The following is a 17055-nucleotide window of genomic DNA, read 5'->3' on the forward strand; positions in this document are numbered from 1 at the left end:
TTGCTCAGTGTGTTTCATCTTTTTATAAAAGCTTTTCAATAACATAATTCCATCTATTCTAAGTATTTTTATAGTGCTGATGGGAATATAAAATAAGTGCAGTCAATGCACCAGTAAATTGCCCTGCATTTCGGTGAATTTGTGTAAAACATCTGCTAATTAATGGAATGAATAGATTGAATGAAAGATAAAAACTTTGCTTACAGGCTGTTTCCTCTTTGCTGCTTAGAATGGTTGTATTCATTTTCAGTACAGATCTTCTGCTTTTTTTTTGTTGTTGTTTTTTGTTTTGTTCTGCTTGTCACTGCTAGTCTAACTTCTTCCAGTCTGTCAAAGTTTTAGCATTGTGCTGTCAGGCTTTACAGTAAAACATTATTTAGATACTGCAGTTTCTGAAAAGAAAATATCCTTGTACTAACCTGTTTTCTGAAGTTCATTCATAGGGTGGAAAGTCTGTTTGAAGTACATACCTGTCATTTCTTATAAGGAGTCTCAGTGTGCACTACTAGCAAGACAGCTGTAAGTACTGTATCTCTAGCATTATGTGGGAGCACTGCAAGACTTTGGAGCTGCATTTGCATGAAAAATGGTCCAGCATTTATTGGGACTATAAAATCATACAAATCCCAAACAGCTGGTTAAAAATTTTGCTTGTGAGAGGAAGTGGTTTATAGTCTGAAAAGTAGATTTCAGTGTTTTTGCATCTAAATGCATGCTAAAAAAGTCTGATATTGCCACTAATTTAATAACATTAGAGTTGCTCTGATGGGGGGGGGGGGGGGAAGTTTTTATAAAACCAATAGCTGGGATTTTCTACTAGTGAATATGTAATGTCTTATTTTTCTGCTATTAGGAAAGATGTTGTTAATGGTCTGCAGGTAAAACAGAAAGATTCAAATATGTTATAATGGAATAGTTGTTGGTAGAGCAAAAATTAGTTTTTCTAGAACAAGAATGTAGGCCACAGATGACTTACAGTCTACTGCTTTTGTTCTGTGGAAATATACAGCCTAGTAAATGCAATATTTTTCAAAATTTTAAAGATCTTGCTACTTTTTATTGAGGATTACAAAACTAGCTGCTCAATTTTCTGTTAACTTTATGCATTACAGTTTATGCCTTCACTTCCTTTCCTTGTGCTCCCTTTTTTTAAATGTGTTTTCAACCTGAATCAAGACAGGTGATGTTGTTGGCCAGAGATAGTATCCTTAAAAAGGGACAGAACATTATAGTTGGTATGTCAGTCTTGAAAAATAGTAATTTATTTCAATAATCATATCATATTCTGAAAAACCTTTAACTGTGTTAACAGGCTGGTTAAATTACACACAGAGGCACTGGAGGCCATATTAGGGACTCTTAGTTTGCCTTTCTTTTCCTGTAGTGCACATATGTCAGGAAACTAAAATACATGCATCTTTCTAGCCAGTAATGTCAAAACAAAGAGGAATTCTTGATGCCAAATTTTAAAAATAGCAGGCTAACAGAATACAGTCCTACTTAGGATTAAGGGAATGTATGTATCTGGACCTTTAATTTTTCTCTCGTTCTTTTTGTTTATATTATTTCTTGTTTGAATACTGTGGATCGTTGTGGAAACTTTTAGCATGCTGCCCAAAAATCCATGTTTTATGATGGCCAAATGTACCATGCTCTCACTCTTCTTTTCCATGTGTCAGTGCCAGAGGCAAAATGTGGATATCTGCCAGTCACCAGACCTGTTGTTCTCCCCGTCAGAAATTGTTTTTAGATTTACGTATCCCAAGAGAAATTAGAAATTTGATCCTGCTCCCAGTGGGTTCTGTTGCTTGGCAAAGACTAATCTTGAATTTGCAAACCTTGTAACCTTTCAGTAACCTCTAGTTCTGGAACTCTTGTTTTGCTTTCTCTGTTGTATTTTGGTGGAGTCAATAGAGGAGATTTAAAACAGAGACTGCGTCACAGCCTTTGTGCTCTTCTAGCAGTGCACTGCTATGTGTCTGCCCACTTTGCTTTTGGAGAAACGTTTCTGAACACTGAACACCTTAAAATGAAAATGACATCTACTATGCTGCTGTAAATGTATAGATTAGACTGCTAGCCATCAAGTACTTACGGCTGAAAGGACTGTCATGCAGGATAATCTCTCTTGCTTGGCAGCATTTCTTTCTGTGAGTGCATCACACCAAAAACATGAATATTCTCAAACTTGCTATTAGGTTGTGAATACTGTTTACAATTTGGGGAAAACACCATTTTGCAGTGTGGCATACCTACATGAGAAGAAAGCAGGAGAAAAGAGCCTGTGTTGACTCTGCACAGCTGGGACTGGAAAAAGCAGGAGTTGCAGTGACAAACAGGAGATAATGCTGAAACAATTCTTGCTGTTGCTAGTTGGCTTGAAGGAAAGGCTATGCAAGAGAGAGATTTCAGAAGATAAGTTGATGGGGTCAGATGGAAGAGAATGAGTTTCTACATATGGAGTAAGAAGCTTTGGATTAAGATGACCTGTCCCTGCAGCTGCTTTGCAGTGAGATCATCACTGCCTGACTTGTAAGAGGTGTATTTTGTATAGTAGTACACTATGCCAATTTAGTATCATCTAGTGCTCCTCTCAGTGAAACTTCTCTAGAAGGTGACCTTGAAAGAGCAGCTACTACTATATCCTAACAATTTTCTTGCCATCCTGTAGGTGAAGAGGATGTTTGAGAATAGCAAATGTGGTCTGATAGGCTTGATGCTGCCATAAAACCCACACAGCTGGAAAACAGCAGCTACCCTGTGACTCTGAGGAACAGGTGGAAACCGTGCCACAGTTAGTGAGCCAATAGTATTCTACCACCAACAGATGCTCAGCCATAACTGTTGCTCATAAATATCTATAGCCAGCATGCTGAGGGGTATGAATAAGCATCACTCAATTGGCTGGTTGCAAGCAAGGCTGAAGTGTCATTATTAGCAATGTAGAAGACATGCTACTTAAAAATAAATAAATAAATAAATTTTTTTTGAAAGAGGATATTAACCAAATTGGTGTAGTATAATTGAACAACCACTAATAATTTATTAGAGTAGCCATCCTGCAGTTTAGAGCTGCCATTCGAGTCATCTTGTGAATGAGAATCTTAGTGTTGGTGGGTTTTTGTAGTTTGGGTTTGTTCAGTGCAGAGCTCTCTCTGTCACTTGACACCTGCACAATATTTAAAAAGAAATGATGGTAGTGTTTACACTGAAGGTACTACTGTGTTCTTCAGGCAATTTAATTACACTCAAATCTTTTTAAAGATTAACTTGTTTTTTTATATGTGAGTATATTTTTAGTATGCATTTAGGAAAATGTTGCTTCATATAATCAGGTGCAGGTTTAAATAACTCCTCCTCCAAAAAAAAGAAGAAAAAAAACCCCAAAAAACCGAAAACCATCCTCTACTGCTTATATTGAAACTTAACATTTAGTACTGCTAGAACTTTGTATAAGGAAGGAGAACTTCATTAAGAAGGACTTTGCATTGGTTTACAACCTGTTGCCATTGACCATGGATAGTGTTCCTGGTCTGAAACTTTATGTACATTCTCTCACACACTTTTAAATCTGGCCTTCCTGGGTCTTTTTTTCAAAATGTAAGGCTGTTAGTTTCCTGAATTCAGATGGAGCTTTAGAATTGAGCGCTTATGCTTTGTTTCTGTAGGTTCTTCAACAAGTCCAGATGGGCTTAAACTTCTGTTGATAATTTTATAGGTAAGTAATTGCTACACATGAAGTCTTTCCAAAACAGCTAAGTGGCATATACAAGAGCAAGCCAAATTTAAGACAAAATAAGCGTGAAGCAAGTGGAACTGGCCCCATAGACCATTTACTTCTGGAATCCACGTTTTTCATTGCTTTCATTGTGTTACCCACTGTGGGTAGCTTCATTCGTATGTGGACAGCTGCATTCAATTCCTGCTGCTCGCTTCATGCCCACTTACCCACCCCTCAAAATCCAGAGCAGAGGTTAATATATTCAAGCTCAGACAGGAAAAATGTAGAAGTGTGTAGGTAAACAGAGGCCCACATAGTTGCGAAAATCTTAAAGAACTTCTCCAATGTCTGTGTTCTGGAGTATGTGCTACAATTTTGGATACTTAGCTTTGTTACTAAATGACTCTCTTGGCAAAAAAAATTGCTAGAGGTGAAACAAACAGGAAAGTGTGAATGGTCCTGCTTGTGCAGAAAGCTTGATGCAATGTGAGTTTTACAGGCAAATTTGAAGGAGGGAAACATGGTAGCATGGAAAATGTGCTAGTGAGAACTGAAAGGTCTTGGATGCAGCTATTTTGTAACTTGGTATGCTAATGGCTTCAAAGTGACCCGTGTTCCACTGCGCTGCGAATAGAGGGCTTTCTATTGGTACACTCGGGCTTGTGCTTTCTGGTCCACAGCCTTATTCATTAATCCTTACTGACATCTGTTATTGAATTTGCCTTCTCTGAATAGTTGGTTTCTATCTCTATTATTAAATATCCATCCTTGCAAATAGACAAAAGTTATCTTTAAAACACACCCTAGTGAAAATGCAAGCTATTGACAACTCAGACATCCTTTTCTGTAAAGACAGTGCCTCTACTGTTTAAATATAGATTTAATTTTTTTTATTTTTTTTTTTGGTAGTTGATATTCACATGTGTGTCCAGATCTAACAACAGTTTTGTTCTCTTGGTGAGGGAATTTTTCCTGGAAGGTTACAAAAGCCCATTAATACAAGCACACAATGCAGTGCTGAGGAGCGTGCATGCATGAACTACAAGTCTGCCAGCTTTTTGTTAGGCTCTGCAGGGGGCAGTATAGTGAAATAAAGCCTTTCAGGCCCCTTTAATGTAGTTCTGACCTTCCACGCTATAATAAACAGATGACTGGAACCAGAAAGATAGGTCATTGTGATCACAGTTAATATTTGTAAGGACCAAAGCAGCTCTCAGCCTTTGAGGTAGAAGGGAATCATCTTAAGTGTGAAAATGTATCATCACAAGAATGGAGAGGATCAAAGGAAGGCCAGCTGGTGCTCGGACATCTTTTCATAACGTTTATTACAATGCTAGAATACACTAACTTCAATGGGAAGTCCATTCAGTTCATGTATTTTAAATAGATAATCTGTATGCTGGTGAAACAAAGAAAGATTAAAAAAAAAAAAACCCTTCTCAAAAGGGGGTGGTCGACAAATTTGCCTATGATTTAATCATACTGCTTTTCTAAAATCAGCTTAGCTTTTTCAATACAAACATATGAATGTAATGGCATACTTTAGAAGTGGCTGAAAAATTGCAAATGTGGGTATAGAATTTTAGCTGATTTTTACTGTGTTTAACTTCCACTTCAGAATAAACGTTCTCTGAAAGTTCAGTTGCCGCGCACAAACGTGATATGCAGTAATTTAGGGGAAAACTATGCAGAAGTATGACTAGAATTATATCAGCCAGGAGATGTGTACATGTTGGGTCCTGAAAGGGCCAAGATTGAGCTGGATACTTTTGGAGAAACACAAAAGCTCAGGCCTCCAGAGAACAACATACGAACGTAAGCATAATTAGCAATTTCAAAGTGTAAAATCAATGAGGATTGCAGTTCCAAGTTAGTCTTTTACAGTGAATTGTTCATTGTCTGGGGCTTTACTGCCAGGTCTGTGCTAAACAGACAGGGAAAAGCAGCGGGTCTGCAGGTGAGCACTTCTGCCACAATGTTTTTCAGATGTGGGACATTAGCGGTCACTAGAACATTAAATTTCAAACTCAAGTGTTAAATGATTGTCATTACTTTGAGATTTGGATTTCAGTCACTTTCTGAATTTGTTCCATCGATCCAGAATGAGGAAAGGATCCCTTCTTTCTGAGCAGGGATGTGCTTCAAACCAACTTTAACGTTTTGTCTGGAGATTGACACTTGTGTAAGAGTTGCATTATTTATGAAGCTAAAGCCTTTGACGAGAGTTTCAGCAGTCAGTCTCTTAATGTTGCAAAACAGAAAATGGACAAAAGAATATTGCCTTTTCCTACCCAGAAGAAAGACAATTGTAGACAGTCACCACATCAGCTGAGTAATGACTGAAGTGTGAAAGGGGTCTGAGGGGTGCTACAGTTCTGGCAGTTTCAGGAGATGCAACAACTTAGTTTCAATTCAAAAGTCATTAAAATCATTCCTCAATTCTAAAGCTTGGGGGGAAAAAAAGCATTTCATTTCTTTTTCTCCAAGTAATTTGCATGTCAAATCTCTCTCTCTCTCCTCTCCCTCTCTTGCACACCCTCTCGCTCCTGTCAGTGATGTCTCTCTCAGCAGCTGTCTCATAATGAATCACTTCTGTCATCTGAAGCATATTTTTAACACTTGTGAACGTGCTCTAAAAGCAAATGCTTTTAAGCAAACAATTTGCACTGCTTCTCCATACGCTCTCTTCTCAACCCCAAAGCTTTCTTAATCATGATTTTCAAATCCAGGTCACAGGGGAATTACGTACTGGCAGATACAACCTTTTGTATTTGTGAAAGTATCGTAATGTTACATCAAGTTCTCATGTAACGCAGGTCTGTCTGACTTGCAGAAGAAGTGGAGTTGACTGAAGCTTGAGACCTTCCATTCATTAAGATTCATGAATGTTGCCTTTGGTTTCACTCATTGTAGTCTGTATCCTCTCAAGATCAAACTTCAATTTGAGTTTAGGAATTAAGTACGCAAAAGTAAAATCACTGTCAAACCTTAATTTGGCTGCTGTCACAATAAAGCAGATTAGATTATGCCATGTTTGTTTCAGAGCAGTTATTTTACAGCCTGGAATGGAGAACATAATCACAGAACCTTCTGATAAATTGTCTTGCAATTATGATGTTCAGAGTAAATATAAAACAGGACATTGAGCTTTAAGAGCTTTGCTCTTAAAAGATTTTGGGTTTCTCGTGTCTTCCCTGGGGAAAGACTCTCGCTGCACCCTTGGGGCACCAAGGATCTTCACTTGGTGCCTGGCGGGCCTTTGGGTTCATCCAGTTAGAGACAAATAGGAACAAAAATGTAATTTTTTTCTTCTCCTGACAGCTAGTAAGTGACTAGTTTGATAATTCTAATATTTGTCAGGAATACAAGGTTTGAAACTGGATGCAGATGATTAATTATGCCAGCACATGAAGAAAACGGAAATCCTGATAACTCCTAACTGGAAATAACTTTATCTTTCCAGTTAAAATGTAGCTTTTAAATACCTGAGGCTAAGTTAGTTTTGATTCTAAACTAGAATCTAAAACGAGACTCTAAAACTAGAGGCAGTAACCCTGAAGAATGCTTTTGACTGAAGTCATAGTGTAAGACTGATGCAGACAGTGTGTATAAGCCATTCACTTCCACTTTGTCTTCTCATCTGGAACATGCTTTTCTTTCTTGTTGCTTTATGTCACTTTTTTTTTTTTTTTTTTTTTTTTTTTTTTTTTTAATTCAAAGTTCTTGGGAGGAGTCTATTAAGACAAAATATTAAATAATCTCAAAGTCTAGAACTGTACTGTGTAATGTATTTCTGATATGAAGGGCTATGATGTGGTCTGCAATATGGATGAGCATCTTGGGTGATCCAACTATCCTGCATATCCTACATTGTCTTTAGTAGTAATCCAGTTGTAGTGGAATCATCAAAGTTATCACTTCTGAAGCTTTGTTTTAAACAAGTTCTGTCAACCAGTATTAATATTGGCACAATTACTCAGCAGCTTAATTAAAAGATTTTTCCTATCTGTGAATATAGAAAGGGTTGGTTTGGAAGTTATTTGTATCCATTATTTATAAGTCACATTTACGATACTTTCATTTGGTTTCTCAGTGTGTGGTTTGTAGGAAGTATTAGGAATGCTCTCTCTCCTTTCTCTATGGTCTTAGGTTAAGCAATTTATTGTATCAACCTCCTGGGCCGATTTCTTAGGGCATCACTAGTGAAGTCTGATACAAACAAAGGTGTAAGTCAGTTTGACCACCAGGTGGCAGTGAGAGCCCGAGTTAATAAAGGTGAGTGAGCCTTGTGCTCCGATGTGGCTCGCGCCGCTGTCGCATGGTGAGCTCGTCAGCCCAGGATTTTATTACCTTCTCGTTACATATCACAGGTGCTCAGGCCGTGACTTTATCAGTTGTGATGAAACTCCTTTCTTTATTAGGAAGTAATAATTTGGTTGGTCGATTTGCTGTCTTTAACAAACTAAGGAATTCATTTCTCAGCTAATCGTTTCTCAGCCTTTTGAACATAGCTGGAGATAGCATTCTAACTCCAGCCAGAATATGTCAGCAATTCACTCTTGTGGCTATGGTGATGTGTGATGTATATAAACTTAGCTTTGCAGCGTGCTTTATCACTATATTCAGTGTGCACGAGGACAGGGATCACAGGAACTATTCAAAATGTAAACAGTGAGTTGTTTGTGTTCAGAATTATTAAAGTGTTTGGAAAATGGAAGATTGAAGTTTCTTAGCTGCAGTGTCCCCAAAATGGGAGAGAGATGTATCAAAAATAACAAACTTTCCAGGCAAGTTGTGTCTGAAAATTTTTCTCATAAGAGTTAGCAAATATTACCTTGAAAAAATAAACAAAATGCTCATACTGAAGTGAAAACTAAAGATCTGGGTCCTTACATGTAATTTTCAAGGATGTCTTGATATGGAGTTGCAATATTTGGCTTTGTGATTTTGGCTGTGCAGGTCAGTATTAGGTGCAGATGAAACATTACAATGGGTTTTAAACCTATTTATAGCTCTGGCAGCCATAAAGATATCTATAAAGTGTTATGAGTCAAACAGTGTATAACTTTGCTTTACCATTCTCGTGTAAGGGCTGTTACTTTGTTGCTGCTCCTTGTGTCACTGCCAGAAGAACAGCAGGTTGCCCAAGCTGCAACAGGATGTGCACTCCCCTCTTGCTTCAACCACATTTTTACTGCTGTAGCATTTTCAACTCTATTCAGTAGTATTATTCCCACTGAGTCTTAAGTAACTGCAAAAGTATTTGTTTAAATGTAATTATTTGAAAATATGTTGCTTTCTCTGTTTCCTGACTGTGCAGCATCTGGTAAGCACAAGTACTATGTGTATTTTTTTTCCCAATTAAGAGTGAGAATAAGCTTTAATAGGATGAAATGTCCTTAGTAGAACTGCCATTGCCTTACTGTGGCCTTATTGTGTTTTGTGTGCTTCATGATACTTATTTGGGGGAAAAAAATAGTATCCAAAGTGATGCAGTTGTAGTCTGAGCAGAAATCACATCTCAAACATATCAAAGCTTTCTCTGTCATCCCATGAAGCAGTATGGAGATCCTTTAGAAAAACGTATCGAGTAAGAAAGTAATCAAAAGCCTCTACAAAGTAAGATCATAATGCTTCCCCAAGAGAAATGTGTTACAGGTGTACTGAAGCTTGTTATGGTCTAATTTGAGGAAAAAAATGTATACCTGGTTTAAAAGTTATCCCTGTGCAGTGGAGAAGGAGTAACCAGTCCCTACCACTGCCACTTCTAGAGTGTTTCTATGATCTCCAGAGCTGTGCAGTAGGTTGGCAGAATGGGCAGGTTAACTCTTCCAATGGCTGATATCCTTCATTAGTAGAAACGCTACATACTTCCTTGGTTACAGAACTTCTTCATGCAGCACTTGCTTTTGACTTTCTAGTGGTTGACATCCTTATGCAATAACTGGAGATAGTAGAAAAGAGGAACAGACTTCTAGAAAACTACGAAAGATGTCCATCTATTCCTCCCTTCATCCAGTGAGCTTTATGCTCTTACGATTATCCACAAATTCTTTTGTTGTTAAGAGCCAATTGGCTCAAGTTCAGCTGAGCAGGATGTGTGTAGGCAATTCAGAAAGTGTCCAAGTACACAGTTTTTTGTAGAGATTATAACCTGGAGATTGTCACTGAGCTGCTACAGCTGGTTAACTTGGCCATCAAAAAAATTGTCCTGTTCTGTCTCTCAAGACTCAGGAGTGCTTTGTTTTTCCTTTGGAATTCAGCCTTATCTATAATGGGAAATGGGGCAGGAAATTGTTGGTTCATCTTTGCCCAGTGCTTTGTAAATGTGAAGTATTTTTGGAAGCTGCTCAGCACAATTGCTCATGGTCTCCTCAAGGAGCTCTTGCTCCCCCTCTCACAAGACAACTGGATGCCTTTACTGCCAGTTCTGATTGAAGGTACTGGTTCAAGAACTCAATGTATAGAGAGCTCTGAGTGTGTTTGGCAGAGTTGCTGTACTTTAATGCACAGTGGGAACTCTGTGTTTATGGAATTGTTCCTTGTTTGTCTTGTTCATTTCCTATTTTTCACTGTTTTCAGTTTGACTTATTCTTTTCCCTTTTTAACATGCACCATTTCTAGAGATTTGATTGATAAAAAAACAACTAAGATTAGAATTTTTAGCATCTAGAATGCTCAGTGCCTTATGTTACAGTTATCTAGGATAACATGAAATAATTCAAGGATAGCAATAACATTGCAGCATATTTTGCAGACTACAAGTAGGTTTTGTTTGCTTTTTATTAAGTTCTTAGATCTCTCGCTGTGCAAGATCAGTAATCTTGTAGTGGTCAGCACCCATGCTGTCTGCAAGGAGCTGGTCTTGGTTTTCCATTTTTTAAGCTAGTAGAGCAGGAATTATTCACGTGGCAAGAAGATCCTGAAAGGTTAACGCTACTTCCCAGAAATTTCTACTGATATTGTTTGCTGTGTATTTCTGTTGTAGTTCTTCAAAGTGTCTTTTCTGATGTGGAATGTCACTGTAAAGGAATGTAAAACGCGTTACCAGGGTCAGAAAAACTCCTGTTTTAAGGCAGCCGCAAAGCTCTAATCTTACAAATGAGTGTGATATGCAATGCTTCTATGCTATGAATGAGGTTTTGCTTTTATAGTTCTTAATACCTGGCCAGACTTACACATATTTATATTCTGCCCACCCAGAATATAAAACTAGGTTATTTTGTGTTAGTAGAAATGTGTTTTAAGCTTCGTTCTTTGAATTGTTCCACTTCATTTCATTCTCTCCATTCTGAAAAATGCTAATATAGTAGCAAGCACTGTACCTTTTTGTTTTGTAACGTCTGTCCGTAGTTCTCTTTTTCAGTACTGTATTTAAAGCTACATAATGACAAAGTTTATTTACAGTAGAGAGCTGCTGCAGTCTAGGCATCTAATTCTAATAATTCATTGCATCCAGAAAGGAACAATTCATCCTTTCAGAAAAGGTAGGTGGCTCATTCATTGCTCGTTTAGCTGGCCCCCTCTTATTTTTCTTCATAATTTTAATTGTTTTAGTCATGTGATGTGAGGAGATATTTTCTCTCTTCTATCTGTAGCCTTTTAAATATCTTTCTGCATAAGAAACATATTTAGGAGCTGCAAAACAAGATGTGTGAAAACTGCCATACACAGTTATCAAAATTGTTATGAATTTAGGCTCCTCCGTTATTTGGCTGTTTTTGAAAACTTTGTCCATTATCCTGCATCCTTTTCCATTCATTTTGGAATTTCTTCTCATCGTTTATATAAATACTGAACAACTTTCCTGAAGTACTGACGTAAGTCATCAAAAGCAAGCTTTAATTCCCCGTGCAACAGATTCTGGGTGTTCAAATTAAAAGAAGTTGATCCTGACAAGCTGGCTCCCTTCCCTATGCTTTCTTGATGCCTTTCAGTTTCCCTTCTAAAGACTGAAATGCCCCATTTGCTGCTTTTGGAAATTCCAGCTGGTGGAGATAGAAGTGAAAATGAAATCCTCTCGGAATTCTATCACAACTACAAATTGCATGAAAGAGCACAGACACAGCGACACAGACATCTGAATTTTCATCTACATTCCAAAATACCTAATTGCTTTTTTTTTTGTCTGGGACAAGTTCTATTTGCAAAGTGAAATACAGCAATATCAATGCCATACACAAAAGCTTAAATGGCAGCTTTTGAAAAGTTGCCCCATTAACCTGATGAAGTTTCTAATTGCAGTAAGATGTAAAAGCTTTTTTTCCTGCTCTGTGTAGAATTTTGTCCTAACTTTTTTTTTTTTTAAAGATACCCTGCTGTTAAAATAATTTAACTGCAGTGCTCGAGTATAGTTTGTCCTATATTTCTTTTGCTTTCTCTGAGGAGTTACATAACTTTTTCATTTCTAATGACTTTTCCTAAATATAAACTGTGATAAACCTTTGGCTCCAAACCAATTAATCTGAAGTGGTTCAAGGCCAAAGAGAAGTCTAGGATCACATCCTGGCATTCCTGGTGAAAGGTTTGTTTATGCACTTCTTGTTTGAAATAAATGATTCGGTGGTTAAGTCAATCTTCTGTTGAAATTGATCTTATCTTTTAAATTCATGTCATACTCTAAATTAATAGAGGATTGTTTGGGTATCTGTTTGCCCTGTGTAACTTAGATGCTGCGTAAAAACCATTTGTATTATAGCCGAAGCATTATTTTGCTTTCTGAAATCAGATAGCTTTAGCCATTTATACTGTTTAAATCGTAAGCAGGATTAACCCAGGAGGATATCAGTCTCTCCTTATCCTAACAGTAGAGCTTTCTTGCCTCTAAGTACTTCCCATCACGGTTCTCTCCAAATTCCTCCACCAAAGCTCTTCCTCCTCATCATCAGACTTTCACCTTTCTGCCCCAGGTGCTGGGGCTGGTAGCTGGCAATAACCAGAGGCCTGGAGAACTATTCATCTCACAGCACTCATCTCTCCTGCTGTATTTTTGACACTTTGCTAGGAGATGAATCTTTAGTTCTACACACGGAGTGAGGAGGTACAGTGCATGATTTGCCTTGCAGTACTATTTCTCCTTCCTGCTGCCTATGCAGGCTCAGAGTGCTAACTCTTGGAGCACAGTTCCTGCTTTTATTACTTTGTATTTTATGTGGATATATTGCTGATGTTTGCTTCACAGTTTGAGAAATGCTAGTCTTGAGAATGGCATTTAGAACTTGTCTCAGCGTTACTACGCTGTGTGGACTATTTTCCTTCTGAGAAATCTTATTTGGATGTTTACATTTGGATTTAGGATGATGTTACAACTAACACTGGGAGGCCAGTCTTGAAGGATTGTTCCAAAATTCTAAATTTTTAAGATTTTCATAACTCTGAACGTTTCTCAGCTTTTCCAGTCTTTTGTTCATGCACACGTCCACTATACATTCTCACAGCCATTTCAGTGTGAATTGAACAATTCTAGAGTGGTTCACACATAGGCCTATCACATATACAAATCAGAGAATAAAATGTTAATGAAGAGGCACATATTTCATTGTGTAAGAAGTTAAGTTTTAGCTTCATTACTGCCCAAGTGCAGATTTACTGGGTGGGGGAGGGACTGAAGGAGCCGTAAGATTTCCCCATTGCTAAAAGTTTCATATAATTTTTGAAGACTTTGTTAAAGTGGACGAGTGGTTTGTCAGCTTGTAAACAGCAAAGGAATAATGACATTCTCACATACAAGCAACCTCAGATGCTGAAGGGATGAACCACTTGATGCTTCAAGGAAATACACTGGTAGGACACCTGACAAACAACAATAGGTAGCACTTATTTCTTCCAGCAGAGTTTGTCCCTTTTAATGAATGCTTATGTTGCACAAGCAATTGCTGCATTGCACTGCATCAGCACTGTTCCTAATCCTGATTTGGAAGCATTAACTGATAACTTGACAAAGCGTGACACGTGGTATGTTGAAGTGTTTTCAGCTGCGCTAACACAATAAATTGTAATGGCTCCAAAAGAGCCATTTCAGTTGATTGTGTCAATAAACTACAGCCCAGAGGAAAAAAAATAAAAAATAGATGTGGCCAACCTGAATAAAGTAATGTGTAATCACAAAGAATTGGTTAACAATTTTTTTTCCCCCTTCTTAGAAAAAAAATATTTTGCAGACAAAGCCTGTAATTTCCAGAGCTTTTGCCTCTGACAAATCCGAAGTCCAGTTCTACGGTGCTTACCAATTTACATTCCTGCATTTCTGTATGTATAAAACTCAGTGGTTCATAGCTCTGCTGCTAAAGGAAGACTTGGCATGTGTTCTCAGTGTGAGTCAATACACAGGCTGTCCCATGCACTTCATCTTTCTCCTTCTTTTCTGAGACACATGCCTACTGCCTGTAAAGAAGATCCCTGCATCATTTCCTGGACCAGGTGCCTTCAGACACAAGGTTACCATCACTTCCTGTTTTTGTTTTGTTTTGTTTTTTTCCATTTGGAAGAACTACATCTGCTTGATGGTAATACAAAAAAAAGCTGCTTTCTTAGGAAGGCTGATGATACACACTGAATTCTTACCTCACTGAGCCCACTAAGGTCTCAGATTAAGTAAATCAGGGTACAGCTGGACCTAATGAGACCAGCCGCTAAGTCATCAGTTCTGTGTGTTGGCTGCTTTTTTCATTGCCCATATACCAGTCAAAACCCATTTGGTGCTGTCCCGTATCCTCAGAGATCACTAACATAGATAAAGACAGCAGTCCATGAGTCTCAAGTGCCTCAGCAAAGGCTGTGCTTTGTTTGTTAAGCACCTGGAACTTCCTGAGTTACTCTTGGTAAGTAGAGAGAGGAGGACAGTCCTTTCCCAGAATTTACAGCTCACTGAATAACCATAGCAAAGTGTACCTACAGCAGGAGCCCTGGAGGAAAGAGCTGTGCTTGTTTTGAAGATACATTACTTTCCAAATATTTTTTACAATGATTTTTATTTTTCTGCATCCTTAAGGCAGCAACTTCTGTCTAGGAAATGTGGTAGTTTTCCTAGAAGAAAAAAAAAATATATGAGAATTTACTAAAACATTGGTTGGTTATTTGGTACCAGAAATGGAATCTTCTTGACTGCTTATTTCACATACCTAGCAAGTGGAGACACTAATCACAGATATTTGTGTGGCACACATGACCTCTGCCTTATTCTCATATAGAGGGTGGATTGCACTTGTTTGGAGGGGTATTAAGTGGCAATAATGCAGTATGGAGCTGTGTAATAACAAAAATGCTATGTAAGGATTTCTCTGTAAAGTTAGGGAACTGGTTAAGTCATGGCTAATTAGCCTAAAAGGCAGGTTGTCATTAAAGAAATGCACAGTGCCAAAGAGAGCAACAACTTGCACCACTGACACTATTCAAAATTCTCGTTTTCTCTACAAGAGAAACTAAACAAGTGCCTTGTGAGTATGCTCAAATTACTGATGAGGCATTTTCGTCAGTTATGGCAGAAATTTACCTCCATTCATCTTAACCTGATCGTGATACTTTCTCAGGCACAAGCTTAACACCCAACAGCCCATTGCTTTTGATGATCTTCAGCCAACATAAATGCCCAACAATAAAATCACAACAGCTGAAGATGAAAGGACCCAGTCAGCCAACTTGCTAGAACATTTGCTGTGTTATTTTTACTCCCTACAGTCTGCTGTCAAATGTATTTCTGATCATCACTTGAACTTTTGATGTCACTGGCATTCTGAATTGCTTCACACACAGATGAATGGATTACAGTCATCCATCCGTTGGTTATTCATCTGATCGCTTCAAGAATGTTTGTAAGACAAGGGTACTGCCACAATTGAGTGAATTGCTTCTTGTTTTTGAGAAACCCCTTCACTTCCACTTAGAGGTGTCATGTTCCACATAAAATGAGTAACATTTTTTTCTACTTAACATATCCTAGTATGAGTTATGAATTCTTCCTCAAGTAAGACAAGCTTGTTTTACACTTTATTTACTCAGATCAGAACACTGATGGTAGAAATAAATGAGACAGACAAGAAAATCCATAGTCAGAGACACGACTTGCTTTATTCCCCAGCTAGCAGCAGAATCTGGGCCTCTTGCATCACAGACTACTGGCCTCAGGGTAAAAAGCAGAAAAAAAATTAAAAGATGGAATGCGTTTTTGATGTAATAACTGGAACAAACATAAGAAATCAGTATGTATTGAGAGCTAACAACTAAATGCTGGCCATATCTGCCAGACTCATGGGTCAGTGTGCTCTGAACAATAAAGACTACAAAAACACAGCACTGAGGGGGACATAGTTGCTGCTACTCTTAACATGTTTGGGTAAATGCACTGTTTCACAGACCTCAATGTCATATGATCAACAGCAAAACAGCACTGCTTGCTCAGTAAGCAAAGAGGCAAAACAATCAATTTCTACCTTCAAAATGTTTTGTATGGGTTTGGTAGTATTCAGTTATATATTTGAAGTATGGTTTTCCATTGAGAACATTTTCTTAGTTATTTTTCTCATCTTCCCATGGGTCTGTTTCTCTGCTGCAGAGGCATTTCTCCAGCCAGCAGGTTAACCAATTTGGTGTACTTCCCAAATCTGTGCAGATGACACTAGCATTATCTGTGATGTTTATGGCAAAAACAAACAAACAAAAAATCCAATGAAGAAAAATCCATTTGTTTTGTGCCTTCTGAGAAAGAAAGGAGGAAAAAAATGTCAATTATTTGCCAAATAGAAAGGAAAAAAAAAGAAAAAAAAAAGGAAAACGTATTATGGGAAACAGAATATCTTTAAGAGAGGAAAAAAAAAATTCAAATGCTGAAATCAAGATTTATTTTGGTAGCAATAAGATGTTGAACACCTTTTTTTCATTAACTGTGCACCATATTCACCAAAACTGAACTCATATTTTGTTTGTACACTTAATATCTGCTGAATACTCTGCAAGACAGACAAAAAAGGGTGGAGATGCCTAAGGTGATTTTCAGACAAAATACAATTCTTACATTAAAAACATAATATATATTTTTGGAGAGCAAAAAAACAACACTAAATAGTTTTGCTATGCTCTGCACAGAATATCCTAAATTCCCATTGAAGACATGAAATTCTGTCTTCAAGGCAGAAGGGCTCACTCCTGAAGTATCTCTGGCATCCCCCATCTCTGTGGACACCACATGAAGAAAAAATGGCACTGATGGGGCCTAGAGACCTTGTGTTTACAGAGGCATGGAGCTGCTGCTGCCAATCATGGATCCACCTGGGTAAAAAGCCAGTTTCCCTGTTGTTTATAAGCTCCCCCAGAGTACCGTAAGGGACAATGCGGTGTCC

This window comes from Lagopus muta, chromosome 4 (assembly GCF_023343835.1).
Source record: "Lagopus muta isolate bLagMut1 chromosome 4, bLagMut1 primary, whole genome shotgun sequence".
In the NCBI taxonomy this organism is placed as follows: Eukaryota; Metazoa; Chordata; class Aves; order Galliformes; family Phasianidae; genus Lagopus; species Lagopus muta.